This window comes from Poeciliopsis prolifica, unplaced genomic scaffold (assembly GCF_027474105.1).
Source record: "Poeciliopsis prolifica strain line A6 unplaced genomic scaffold, Auburn_PproV2 SCAFFOLD066, whole genome shotgun sequence".
Lineage (NCBI taxonomy): Eukaryota > Metazoa > Chordata > Actinopteri > Cyprinodontiformes > Poeciliidae > Poeciliopsis > Poeciliopsis prolifica.
This window is the reverse complement of record NW_026562441.1, coordinates 64456-78550: the sequence shown is the minus strand read 5'-3', so window position 1 is coordinate 78550 and position 14095 is coordinate 64456. Positions and strand designations below refer to the sequence as shown.

Sequence of the window (14095 nt, the reverse complement as noted above, 5' to 3'; positions counted from 1 at the left end):
ATTTTTTCCAATATTCTCTTTTTGCATTCTTAATTATTCTCCTTACTATTGCTTGCTTTTCTTTTATAATCAATTAAATTCTCATATTTTGAATTACCTCTTAATACCTTAAATGCTTTGTTTCTTACTTTTATTGCTTCTTTACATTCATTTGTCCACCATGGTACTATTTTCTTATAATTTTTACACCCTATTTCTTCATAGATTTATCTGCTGCTTCCAAGATTATCTCACAAATTTTTAAATTTATTTCATCTATATTCATTTCCATATCCACTTTTTCTAATTTTATTTGACTTAAAAATCTGAATTTAATCCAATCTGCTTTATTAAAATCCCATTTTTTATTGACCTTTATATTTTATTATTTATATTTAATCCTACTTTTATTGTAATGGGATAATGAGCACTACCTATTGTTGTATTTTTATCAATGATCCATTCACAAATACCAGCTAACACATTTGAGACTATTGTTAAATCAATAACTGATTCCATTCCTGTTCTTACATTAAGTCTAGTTCCATCATTAATACATACAAGATTTTTACTTTCTATTAATTCTTCTATTATTTTCCCATTTCTATCGTTACATTTACCCCATAATGTACTATTAGCATTAAAATCCCCACACCAAATTACTTTTCCTTCCAAATATTCAGTTAATTCATCCATTATTTCAATTGATAATAATTTACATGGATTATAAAAATTTATTATTTTAACTTTACCACCTTGTTCCCAAATTTCAATTATTATATATTCAAGTTCTTTCCCTTTCCCTAAACCTGATATTGTATCCCTTTTTTTACAAATATTCCACATCCACCTCCTCCTCCCTCCTGCCTATCTCTTCTTACACTACCAAATCCGTTAATCTCAAAATCTAACGTTGCTTTTAGCCATGTTTCCTGAATACAAATAATTTTCTGGTTTTTCCTCAAGACTATCAATATATCCTTTAAGTTCCTGTCCGTTAGCAATCAAACTTCTTGCATTCCATTGTAATATTAACATGAATTATTTCCACCAGATGTTCCTGGCTTCCTGTCTACCTCCAATTTTTTCTTTATGTTCTCCCATGATCCCTCTTTAAACCCCAAAAACGTTTCAGCTCCCCTCACTATAATTTTAATCTTCTCCGTTTTATTCTTGTCTTGGTCAGTACAGTTGATAACATATGCCATAAATAATATTAGTTTTTCTACTGATATCACAACCTTTTCCTCTGACTGTATCTCACTTTGCAGTGAAATTTGCCTCGTTTTTTCAATCTCTCTTATTTTCTGTTCTTTCACATTTTTAACTGCCTCTGCATAGCTTATATTTTTAGTCATTTTAATCTGTGTGACTTCTTTTGCTTTCTTCCTGACTTCACATCCTCCATATGTAACTCTATGATTCCCTCCACAATTACAACATTTTTCTTGTACTCTTCTTTACATTCTTCTAATTTGTGATCTTCTCCACATTTTGGACATCTCTGCTTTCCTTTGCAAACTGCTGCTCTGTGTCCATATCTTTGACATTTAAAGCAACGAAGCGGTGGAGGGATATAAGGCCTGACCTGAAAACTGAGATAACCTATTTTGATGTTTAGTGGTAATTCTTTCTCTTCGAATTCCATGAGTATTGACAGACTCCCCACTCTCTCCCCGTTTACTGTTTGGACAATCTCTTTAAGTTATTCACTTTTGCACCAACTACACTTTTCTTGATTTTATCAAGATCTTCATCTAGAGGGATCCCATAAATCACTCCTCTAGTTTTTTAATTTTCTCCAATGATTTGTTTCTCCAACACATTCTTTTTACAAATATTCTCAATGTTTAGAGCCTTGTTTTTGTTCTTCATTTTTACAAACCACCAACAGATTCCCATCTCTCAACATTTTTACCATTTCAACATCTCCGGCTTTAAATTTTCTGCTGAGTCTCTTTTTAAAGTCCTGGAGGGCTGATGCCCTGAAACCTTTAGCTGAGCCTCTGCTGCACCACCTGAATAGAGTAATTAGGTCATTAAGGCTCTGCAGATCTGATCCACACAAGGAGGAGGTAATTATGGTGATTTCATTGCAGTGTTTTGTACCTGTGGCTCATCTAAACACTGCAGGTCACCTTGAGGACTGGAGTTTGACTCCTGTGGTTTAGTTACAATAGATCAGTCTGGAGAAAACACTGATGATGTTTTGTTGTTCTTGCAATAACTTATAAAATCCTGATTCTGTCAAAGTCACATATATATTTTCTATTTTTATAAAGATATTTCAGATAAGTATGAAGTTAACCAGGATGCTTTTATTGTTCTGTTGGTTTAAATTTAAAGCCTTTAGTTAATATTTAGAGGTAGATTTATTTAACCTTCCTAATTTTACTTTAATAAATTTTTGCACTTTTAGCTCCTGTTCAATCTGCCAGGTTTCTGCAACCTGGATCTCTGGAGACTCAAGAGCTCTTTGGCTCATTTATTATATCAAACTATAAAATATTGATCTGTCGTTTTGTTTCATTCTTTTTAAGTGTCGTCATGAAACCGATCACATTGGCCCTTGTGGTAAATTGGCCTCTAAACCAAACTCCTTATTGGTATCAATATTTTCAGAAATTCTCTTTAAAATACCAGAATATTCACATAACTGTTATACTTTTGTCAGTCTGAGGAGACACTGAATATTGAATTAGGTGTTATGATCAGTTACTCAGTAATTCACCAAATACTTCAAAAGAAAATACAGAGGAAGAACATTGTTCCAGCAGGAATATTAAATAAATAGAATGATAAACCCTGACCTTTACTATTATATAAGATCAAAATATAGTTATGTTCCATGACTCTTCACTTCTAACTCACCAGTTTAAGTACTGAAGGTTGCTTAAAATTAATTATACTTGCTTTGAATTTTAAAGTTTTGATTATTTAGGTTCATTCTTTGTTAAATTATGGCTCATTTTGTTTTATCTCTTATTTGTATAAATATAGAACTCAGTCTGTTAAGTGTTGAATGAAAAGAATATCGACTTTATTAGAATGTATGCAACGTTGAGGAAGAGATGATCTCTGTGGACTGCTGCTGTTTATGTATATGAAGGTTTTCCTGATTTACTTTTTGTTTTAAACAGGTTTTATTCCAGCCTCTATAATTATGTAAATCTAGTCTTTCACACAGTTTTCTACTAAACAGGAAAAAAGAAAAAGATCATCATTATAATAGTTTATTTTTTAAAATTATATAAATAGTTTCAATCTGAAATTCAATTCATCTCATCAATACATTTTCTAAGCAGGAAAATTATTAAAACCATGTCAAAGAAATGCATCCATTTCTCCAAATCATTGAAATAAAATAAACAAGTACAAAGAATAAAAACACAATAAAGTTTCCAACATTTTAGAAGTCTAACTCTCAAATCATTTAAAGTCATCGTTTCTTTAGAGACAATCTCTCCCTGAGTCTGATTAAATAAAATAGAAATATAAAACTGCCAGAATAAAATCCAAGTCGGTTGCAATTACTCCACTTCCAAACAGCAACTTACTGAGAATCTTGAGGTTCACATTGTGCCATCAAACCTGTGCGAGTTCTCATGTGAACAGTTACATTTGTTTTGAGTGAACCTTTTTCTACTGAATCAACAAAATAAAAGCTTCCAACCCGTGTGAATCTTCATGTGATGACTTAAACTGGATCTATACACAAAACATTTTCCTCACTTTTCACTAAGGGTGCAGACATGACATGGTGAGCTGGTCTAATAGTCAAACCTCACAGCGGAGAACAGAACAGTGGCTGAGGTCAATAACGTTGAGGAATCAGATCAGCTTCACATGCATGTATCTGCTGCTCACCAATGTCCCAAAATTAAGGAAATCAACATTTATTAATCAGCCAGCTGATAAATCAATGCACAGCTACTTCTCACCTGTGTGAATTCTGTTGTGAGAAGTTAAGTGCTGTTTTCGAGTGAAACGTTTTCCACAGATCCCACATGAGAAAGGTTTCTCACCTGAGTGAATTTTGTTGTGAGAAATTAAGTGCTGTTTTTGAGTGAACTTTTTCCACAAATCCCACATGAGAAAGGTTTCTCACCTGTGTGAGATCTCATGTGAACAGTTAAACTTTTTTTATGAGGGAAACATTTTCCACAGGCCTCACATGAGAATGGCTTCTCACCAGTGTGAATTCTGATGTGAGAAGTTAATCTATGTTTGTGAGTGAAACCTTTTCCACAAATCCCACATGAGAAAGGTTTCTCACCTGTGTGAGATCTCATGTGTTGAACTAAATGAGATCTAGTCAAACAATTTCTTCCACAAGTGCCACAATTGAGAACCTTCTCACCCGTGTGACATCTCATGTGAACAGTTAAACTTTGCTTTCGAGTGAAACTTTTCCCACAGGTCTCACAAGAGAAAGATTTCTCACCTGTATGAATCTCAATATGAGCAAGTAAATGAGATTTAAACAAAAAACTTTTCCCACAGGTTGTGCAGGTGTAAGGTTTCTCACCCGAGTGAATTCTCTTGTGTCTGTTTAAAGAGTCGTTTAGACGGAAACGTTTTCCACAAGCTGGACAAGTGAACGGTTTTTTAGCCATGTGAGTTTTCTTGTGATTCATCAAGGAACTATTTCGAGAAAAGGTTTCATCACAAATTTTACAAGAATATAGATTTTGGTCTGGTTGAGCTTTCATGTGCGTTTCTTGTTCTGAAGTCTCTGTTGAGTTTTTCTGCTGTTTGTTCAAAATGTCATCAGTTTCCTGTTTCATCACAAGATGCTCTTCATCCTGACTAATGCAAAGTTGCTCCTCTTCCTCTTTGATCTGCAGAGGTTCTGGTTCCTCTTGTTCCAGTTTTATCTGCAGAGGTTCTGGTTCCTCTTGATCCCGTTTTATCTGCAGAGGTTCTGGTTCCTCTTGATCCAGTTTCATCTGCAGAGGTTCTGGTTCCTCTTGATCCAGTTTCATATGCAGAGGTTCTGGTTCATCTTGTTCCAGTTTCATCTGCAGAGGTTCTGGTTCCTCTTGTTCCAGTTTTATCTGCAGAGGTTCTGGATGATCTTGATCTGAAGTGAAGTTTCTCTCCGGGTTTCTGAGCTCATTTAGATCCTCCTCCTCTTTGCACACACTGCATTGTGGGAGATCTGGACAAAAAAGTCAGAATGTGAGGTCACACAATGAACTCTTCAGTTTAACTAAAACTAAAATGAAAATATTCTTCAGCAGGGGGCGTGCTGTAGTAGCGCAACCAACGATTTGAGGCCTTCAATCCTCCACACGGCCGTCACGGGTTTGATTTCCGGACTCGACGATATTTGCCGCATGTCTTTCCTTACTACATTCCTGTCAGCCTTTTTTCTTATAAGGGACACTAGAGCCCACAGAAACCCCCAGGAGGGGAAAATGTAATTCTCAGCAAAACATTACAAAATTAAATCTCTTCCATTGTCTTTCAGAGAGATTGTTATTTACCTTATTTAGAATAAACAATGTCTGCATGTGGTTAATAATTTTACCAGCAATTAAACTTAATGCCGTCAAATGTGCCAACATTTGGAAATATGCAGTCTGGCTAGCTGACGTTAACTCCCCTTCAAGATTCGCTTCTCGCCAACAGGGACGTTACACCATATTCTGTGACCACTGCACATTGTGACTGTAGGAGGCGCTGTTGCAGGTTTACATCATACTTTGCTATTCTTATGGACACAGAATATGATGGCGCTTATCAAATAATGGTCCCACACTGTAACTTACAGTAAAGTACTAAATATTTAAACTGAACCATCTCTATTAACTCTGCTTGCTAAGTCAATATCTGACCATTAGTATTATGACATTTCTTTTTAGTTAAATGAAACGGCCCTTTAAATAGCTTTACATAGTGTTATAGTCAAGACCACCTAAGCAGAGACCAAGACCAGCCGCCACATAAGAATTAAATGTGAAATATTAGCAAAAGTGCTAATCAAATTGGTCTGAAAGATCCACATTCCCATAAAAACAAATCAATTTAACCATATTATCAATTCACACTCTTTGTTCTACTTTGCTCTGTGCTACAATCCATGGAAGTCTCATGCCACCCTAAAAGTTAACGCCCTGGGCGGTTGCCCATATTGCTCATATCAGAAACCACCACTGTCTGCACTATTAAACATAGCATTTAAGGCAATGCACTAGTGGTAAACAACGCTCCATCATGAACACAGACCAAGAGCAACAAGCAGAAATAACCAAACACTGTGACAGTTCTCACTTTTTCTCCTGCTGCATGAAGCCAGGCAGCACAGAACTATCACAGAGCAATGAGCATGCTCTGTGTGGCTCTGGTTTTATTGATTCACAATTAATTAATATCAATGTATACAATCAATTAAAATAATGACAGCTACTGCAGCTGTTTTTCGTACCTATCCCGGTGCAAGATGATCTTGGGTATCCGGGTAAAATCCATCAGTCTGCGCTGATCGTCCATCTTCTTCCTCCATCTTAACGTTGATTTCTTTCCACTCTGTGAATGTTTCTTCAGCAGGAGTTTCCTGCTGCTTGATAAACTCTCTGAGGCTGAACTGAAGACATTTTTACATTAAACACAGAAACATTAACTAAACTGCAAAACAGTCTTCAAGAGGAAAAGTAAAGCAGACATTTGCTCTGTTTTTATTTTTCACGTGTTTCACTGTTGCTGTGCTGAAGAAACTGGAAGTGATTATTAGTTTGGCTTTAAATTTTCTGCTGAGTCTCTTCTTTTAAAGTCCCTGGAGGGCTGATGCCCTGAAACCTTTAGCTGAGCCTCTGCTGCACCACCTGAATAGAGTAATTAGGTCATTAAGGCTCTGCAGATCTGATCCACACAAGGAGGAGGTAATTATGGTGATTTCATTGCAGTGTTTTGTACCTGTGGCTCATCTAAACACTGCAGGTCACCTTGAGGACTGGAGTTTGACACCTGTGGTTTAGTACAATAGATCAGTCTGGAAAAACTGATGATGATGTTTTGTTCTTCTTGCAATAACTAATAAAGTCCTGATTCAGTGAAAGTCACATATATATTGTCTATTTTTATAAAGATATTTCAGATAAGTATAAAGTTAACCAGGATGCTTTTATGTTCTGTGGTTTAAATTTAAAGCCTTTAGTTAATATTTAGAGGTAGATTTTATTTAACCTTCCTAATTTTACTTTAATAAATTGCTGCACTTTTAGCTGCTGTTCAATCTGCCAGGTTTCTGCAACCTGGATCTCTGAGACTCAAGAGGCTCTTTGGCTCATTTATTATATCAAATTATTAAATATTGATCTGTCGTTTTGTTTCATTCTTTTTTAAGTGTCGTCATGAAACCGATCACATTGGCCCTTGTGGTAAATTTGGCCTCTAAACCAAACTCCTTATTGGTATCAATATTTTTCAGAAATTCTCTTTAAAATACCAGAATATTCACATAACTGTTATACTTTTGTCAGTCTGAGGAGACACTGAATATTGAATTAGGTGTTATGATCAGTTACTCAGTAATTCACAAATACTTCAAAAGAAAATACAGAGGAAGAACATTGTTCCAGCAGGAATATTAAATAAATAGAATGATAAACCCTGACCTTTACTATTATATAAGATCAAAATATAGTTTATGTTCCATGACTCCTTCACTTCTAACTCACCAGTTAAGTACTGAGGTTGCTTAAAATGATTAATTATACTTGCTTTGAATTTTAAAGTTTTGATTATTAGGTTCATTCTTTGTTAAATTATGGCTCATTTTGTTTTATCTCTTATTTGTATAAATATAGAACTCAGTCTGTTAAGTGTTGAATGAAAAGAATATCGACTTTATTAGAATGTATGCAACGTTGAGGAATAGATGATCTCTGTGGACTGCTGCTGTTTATGTATATGAAGGTTTTCCTGATTTACTTTTGTTTTAAACAGGTTTTATTCCAGCCTCTATAATTATGTAAATCTAGTCTTTCACACAGTTTTCTACTAAACAGGAAAAAGAAAAAGATCATCATTATAATAGTTTATTTTCTAATATTATATAAATAGTTTCAATCTGAAATTCAATTCATATCATCAATACATTTTCTAAGCAGGAAAATTATTAAACCATGTCAAAGAAATGCATCCATTTCTCCATCATTGAAATAAAATAAATAAGTACAAAGAATAAAAACAATAAAGTTTCCAACATTTTAGAAGTCTAACTCTCAAATCCTTTAAGTCATCGTTTCTTTAGAGACAATCTCTCCCTCAGTCTGATTAAATAAAATAGAAATATAAAACTGCCAGAATAAAATCCAAGTCGGTTGCAATTACTCCACTTCCAAACAGCAACTTACTGAGAATCTTGAGGTTCACATTGTGCATCAAACCTGTGCAAATTCTCATGTGAACAGTTACATTTGTTTTGAGTGAACCTTTTTCTAATGAATCTACAAAATAAAAGCTTCCAACCCGTGTGAATCTTCATGTGATGACTTAAACTGGATCTGTACACAAAACATTTTCCTCGCTTTTCACTAAGGGTGCAGACATGACATGGTGAGCTGGTCTAATAGTCAAACCTCACAGCGGAGAACAGAACAGTGGCTGAGGTCAATAACATTGAGGAATCAGATCAGCTTCACATGCATGTATCTGCTGCTCACCAATGTCCCAAAATTAAGGAATCAACATTTATTAATAAGCCAGCTGATAAATCAATGCACAGCTTATTCTCACCTGTGTGAATTCTGTTGTGAGAAGTTAAGTTCTGTTTTTGAGTGAAACTTTTCCACAAATCCAACATAGAAAGGTTCTCACCTGTGTGAGATTTCATGTGAACAGTTAAACTTTGCTTTTGAGTGAAACTTCTTCCACAGGTCTCACATGAGAAAGGTTTCTCACCTGTATGAATCGTCATATGAGCAAGTAACTGACATTTAGACACAACATTTTTTCCACAGATTGTGCATGTGTAAGATTTCTCACCAAAGAAAATTCTCTTGTGTCTGTTTAAAGAGTCGTTTAGACGGAACATTTTCCACAAGCTGACAAGTGAACGGTTTTTCACCTGTATGAATTCTCATGTGATCATTTAAACGACTCTTGTAAGGGTAACGTTTTCCACAGGTGGAACATTTGAAAGGTTTCTTAGCCATGTGAGTTTTCTTGTGATTCATCAAAGAATTATTTCTAGAAAAGGTTTTATCACAAATTTTACAAGAATATAGATTTTGGTCTGGTTGAGCTTTCATGTGCGTTTCTTGTTCTGAAGTCTCTGTTGAGTTTTTCTGCTGTTTGTTCAAAATGTCATCAGTTCCTGTTTCATCACAAGATGCTCTTCATCCTGACTGATGGAAAGTTGCTCCTCTTCCTCTTTGATCTGCAGAGGTTCTGGTTCCTCTTGTTCCTGTTTTATCTGCAGAGGTTCTGGTTCCTCTTGATCCCATTTTATCTGCAGAGGTTCTGGTTCTGGTTCCTCTTGATCCAGTTTCATCTGCAGAGTTTCTGGTTCCTCTTGATCTAGTTTTATCTCCAGAGGTTCTGGTTCCTCTTGATCCTGTTTCATCTGCAGAGGTTCTGGTTCCTCTTGATCCAGTTTTTATCTGCAGAGGTTCTGGTTCCTCTTGATCCTGTTTTATCTGCAGAGGTTCTGGTTCCTCTTGATCCAGTTTTATCTGCAGAGGTTCTGGTTCCTCTTGATCCTGTTTCATCTGCAGAGGTTCTGGTTCCTCTTGTTCCAGTTTTATCTGCAGAGGTTCTGGTTCCTCTTGATCCTGTTTCATCTGCAGAGGTTCTGGTTCCCCTTGATTCTGTTTCATCTGCAGAGGTTCTGGTTCCTCTTGATCCAGTTTTATCTGCAGAGGTTCTGGATGATCTTGATCTGAAGTGAAGTTTCTCTCCGGGTTTCTGAGCTCATTTAGATCCTCCTCCTCTTTGCACACACTGCATTGTGGGAGATCTGGACAAAAAAGTCAAAATGTGCGGTCACACAATAAATTCTTCACTTTAACAAAAACTAAAATGAAAATGTTCTTCATCAGGGGTCGTGCTGTGGTAGCGCAACCCACGATTGGAGGCCTTCAATCCTCCACACGGCCGTCACGGGTTTGATTCCCGGACCAGACAATATTTGTTGAATGTCTTTCCTTACCAGATTCCTGTCAGCCTTCTTTGTATCTGTGTATCGTTTTCACTATAAATGGTTCACTATTTAGCGGCACTGAAGTGAAAGTGCTGAGCAAACCTTATCAGGGGAAAGTGAGAGAAAACGGTGGATTGAAATCCACCGTGAGAGTCAGATGTGAGGATTAAGGGGTAAACTGCTGGAGAAAAAGCAGCAGGATAAAGCAGAGCAGAATTTAAACATGGAAGAGACGCAGCCGGATCCGGTTTGAGACCAAAACAACGAGGTGCGCCGCCTCACTGACTGATATTGGAAATCAATGTGAGCCGTTAAACACAGATTCAACAGCCAGCCCCAGAGCGAGGAAGAAGGTCATGACCACGCCTGTGGATTCGGCCAGCTCCCGGGAAAACACCTTTGGTCCGTAGATCATCGGCAGGGTACCCAAGTATCCGTTAGAGAGACCCAGCAGGCAGTGGAAGACCACAGGGTAAACATCATGGGGGAACAGCACAGTATGGAGATGGTCCCGTGGCTGGTAGTTACAGAACATGAGAAGTGGACTTCAGGAAATCCAGACCCACCCACACACCACTCCTCATCAACGACTCAGCAGTGGAGGTCTTCAGCAGCACCAAGTTCCTGGGGGTGCACATCAACGACAACCTCAGCTGGTCTCCCCACATCTCCTCACTGGTGAAGAAAGGCGCAGCGCATGCACTTCCTGCGTCGGATGAAGAGAGCATCCCTCCCGCCCCCATCCTTCAGACCTTCTACAGAGGGACCATCGAGAGCCAACTGACCAGCTACATCTCCATCTGGTCTGGGAGCTGCAGGGCCTCTGACTGGAAGTCTCTACAGAGGGTGGTGAGGACAGGGGAGAAGATCACGGGGGCTCTGCTCCCTGCATCAAGGACATCGCAGAGAGGCGCTGCCTATCTCGCGCTCACCAGATCCTCTCCGACCCCACCCACCCAACCATGGACTGTTTCCCCCCTGGCGTCTGGAAGAAGGTTCTGCAGCATCTTGTGCAGAACAACCTGACTACTGAACAGTTTCTTCCCCCGGGCCATCAGACTGCTTAACGCCACATAACACCCTCCACACACACACACACACACACACACACACACACACACACACACACACACACACACACACACACACACACACACATACACACACACACACACACACACACATACACACACACACACACCACACATACACACACACACACACACACACACACACATACACACACACACAGACATACACACACACTCACACACACACACACACACACACACACACACACCACACACACACACACACACACACACACACACCAAATCACCCCCCATGGACATGGTCAATGCATGCACTTTAGTTTAGTTTTTTTCACAACACTGAACCTGTGTATTCTATGGCACTTGTATTGTATTTATTTATTTATTGTGTAGTATAAGGTTTTAGCTCTGCTACACTGGTAGCCAAGTAACAACATTTCGTTGTCAAGATTCACCTTGTGTTTTTTTTGTACAATGACAATAAAGGAAGTCTAAGTCTAAGCCGGATCCGGTTTGAGACCCAAAGAACGAGGTGCGCCGCCTCACTGACTGATATTGGAAATCAATGTGAGCCTTTAAACCAATCAGCAGGAGCAGATAAGTTATCCTGTTCAGGTCGATATTTATTACACCGATCCACTGAAACATGTAGATACACATTAGTGGTGTTTTACATCATTTCCTGATGTTTTGAAGCTGATTTTTTTAGACTCCACTGGTGTGAATAGGTTTACATGGACAACATGTAAACAACAATAACTCTTTAAAAACTTGAATTCATATGAGCTTCAACATTTAATTTCAATTTGGGTCAAAAGAGTATTTTGAATTTGACTGATATTTTATCAGATGTTTTTGAGATTGATTGATGTATTTTGTTATCATCAGGAGAAAGGTCAAAGGCAGAAGAGATAGATTATGATAAAAAAACACTAAAAGATCTGAATAATTCATCAACAAAATACATCAATCAATCTCAAAAACATCTGATAAAAATATTAAACATTTGAAATATCTAGTGAACTGTGATCCTGAAATCTGAATCAACTCCCTCTCTCATGGCAACTAAACAACAATATATATCGCGATAGACTTGATCAGCATCAGTAAACAAAACATTAGATCCACACCTCAGGATGGGTTTAGAGGAATCAATAAACCTATCAGTCAGCTTTTGGACTTTGGGAGGAAGCCGGAGTACCCGGAGAGAACCCACACAAGCAAGGGGAGAACATGCAATATTCGTGCAAAAAGACTCGGCATGAAGCCCCGGAGGTCAGCCGGAGAGTATCTGATGACCTGGCGACAAGGAGATTAGAATCTGATGGTCTGGGAACTCGAGGCCTCAAGTTCCCATGGCACCGCAGTCCTGCGGGCCCAAGCTCTCCTGCAGCATCTTCTGCCATCAGCCCCTAAGTGTCAAGCTCCCTTGACACTGCAGTCCTTTCTAATTAGAATTCAACCCAGTACTTCGCAGTACCTGCTCGGTATGTGTGCAGAATAGAATTGGAGATCCCTCCGATCAGACGTGCGATTACTGACCGCTGCTCCTGTGGCTGGTCTGAAACCGACTGGCTGTCTTCGTGGGTTTCCTCTTCAGGTGGCTGCCGGTTCTGCTGTTCTACTCTGTCCCTCGTCTTTTTGGTCTGCTTTTCCTCTTCCGAGACATTTCCACGACTTCTCAGCTTCAGGTCGGTGTTTTCCTGTTCATAGGCGGTGTTTATATTCTCCAAGGCGATGGTTTTCTGCTCCAGGGCCAAGCTTTTCAGCTGCAGGGCGGTGCTCATTTTCACCAAGGCAGCGCTTCTTTTCTCCAGAGCGAAGCTTTTCAGCTTCAGGCCGGTGTTTTCCTTCTCTCAGAGAGATTTTAACCTCCTCCAAAGCGGTGTTTTTCTGCCCCAGGGTGGTGTTTTCTTGCTTGAAGGTGGTGTTATTTGTGCCAAGGCAGTGGTTTTCTGCTCCAGGGCACGTTTTTGCTGCTCCAAGGTATTGATTTTCTCATCCAAGAAGGTGCTTTTCTGCTCCAGAGCGGTGCTTTTCTGCTTCAAGGCGGTGTTTACCTTCTGCAGGGAAGTGTTTGCCTGCTCCAGCGCGGTACTTTCTTGCACCAGAGCGGTCTTTTCCTTCTCCATGGCGGTGTTCTTTAGCTCCAAGGCGATGCTTTTTTTCTCCAGAGTGCTCTTCATTTTTCTCCAAGGCAGAGTTTTTCTCCTCCAAAGCTCTCTTTTCGATCTCTAAGGCTGCGTTTTCTGACCCATTGCAATATATTTTTTCTCCAGATCGTCATTCTTCTTCTCCAAGATGGTGTTTTGTGTCTCTAACGCTGTGTTTCTCTCCTCCAAGGCAGTCTTTTCGATCTTTAAGGCAGTATATTTATCCTCCAAGGTGGCCTGTTTCTTCTCTAGATCGGCGATATCTTCCTTTAAAGTTTATTTCCCTCCAACTGTTTTTTCAAGTCGTCGTCTTTCTGCCGAAGGAGAGCGTCTACTTCAAGCGCAGCTTTTTCACGTTGAGAACTTGGATGTTCAGCTCCTCATTGGCTTTCAGCAAGACTTTCGCTCGATGGACATCATGCTGACTTGTTTCAAAATGTCATTGAGCTGCTGCGTCTGTCTCGCTATGATTCGTTGCAATTCCTTGTCTTTGCAATCAGTAGACTTATTCATCTTACTGCTCTTATTCATTTTTAACTCTTTCTCTCTGGACAAATTTGAAAATCGATCAGAAAAGGTACTAACTGTACTAACACGCGAATAATACAATCCTTGTGCTTTCTCTCCAACTGCTGCAATAGCTATGACCGTAGATTCAGAAGTGATGCATTGTCTCTCCACAAAGGGTGCATCACTCTTTGTGACATCAAATTCTGTGATGTCACAAACTGATGTCACCACCTCAGAAGGACAACAAGAAAACT

At 38.7% G+C, this 14095-nt stretch overlaps 1 protein-coding gene and 1 pseudogene across 1 annotated transcript in view; one reads left to right on the top strand and one right to left on the bottom strand.

Annotated features, from left to right (window-relative positions):
• LOC129351298 (gastrula zinc finger protein XlCGF26.1-like) overlaps positions 1-14095 on the top strand; it is a gene marked incomplete at both ends in the record, with an annotated part of 29606 nt that overhangs the window by 9263 nt on the left and 6248 nt on the right. The gene's annotated exons all lie outside the window — the stretch shown is intronic.
• LOC129351259 (zinc finger protein OZF-like) lies at positions 3922-13310 on the bottom strand (annotated as a pseudogene).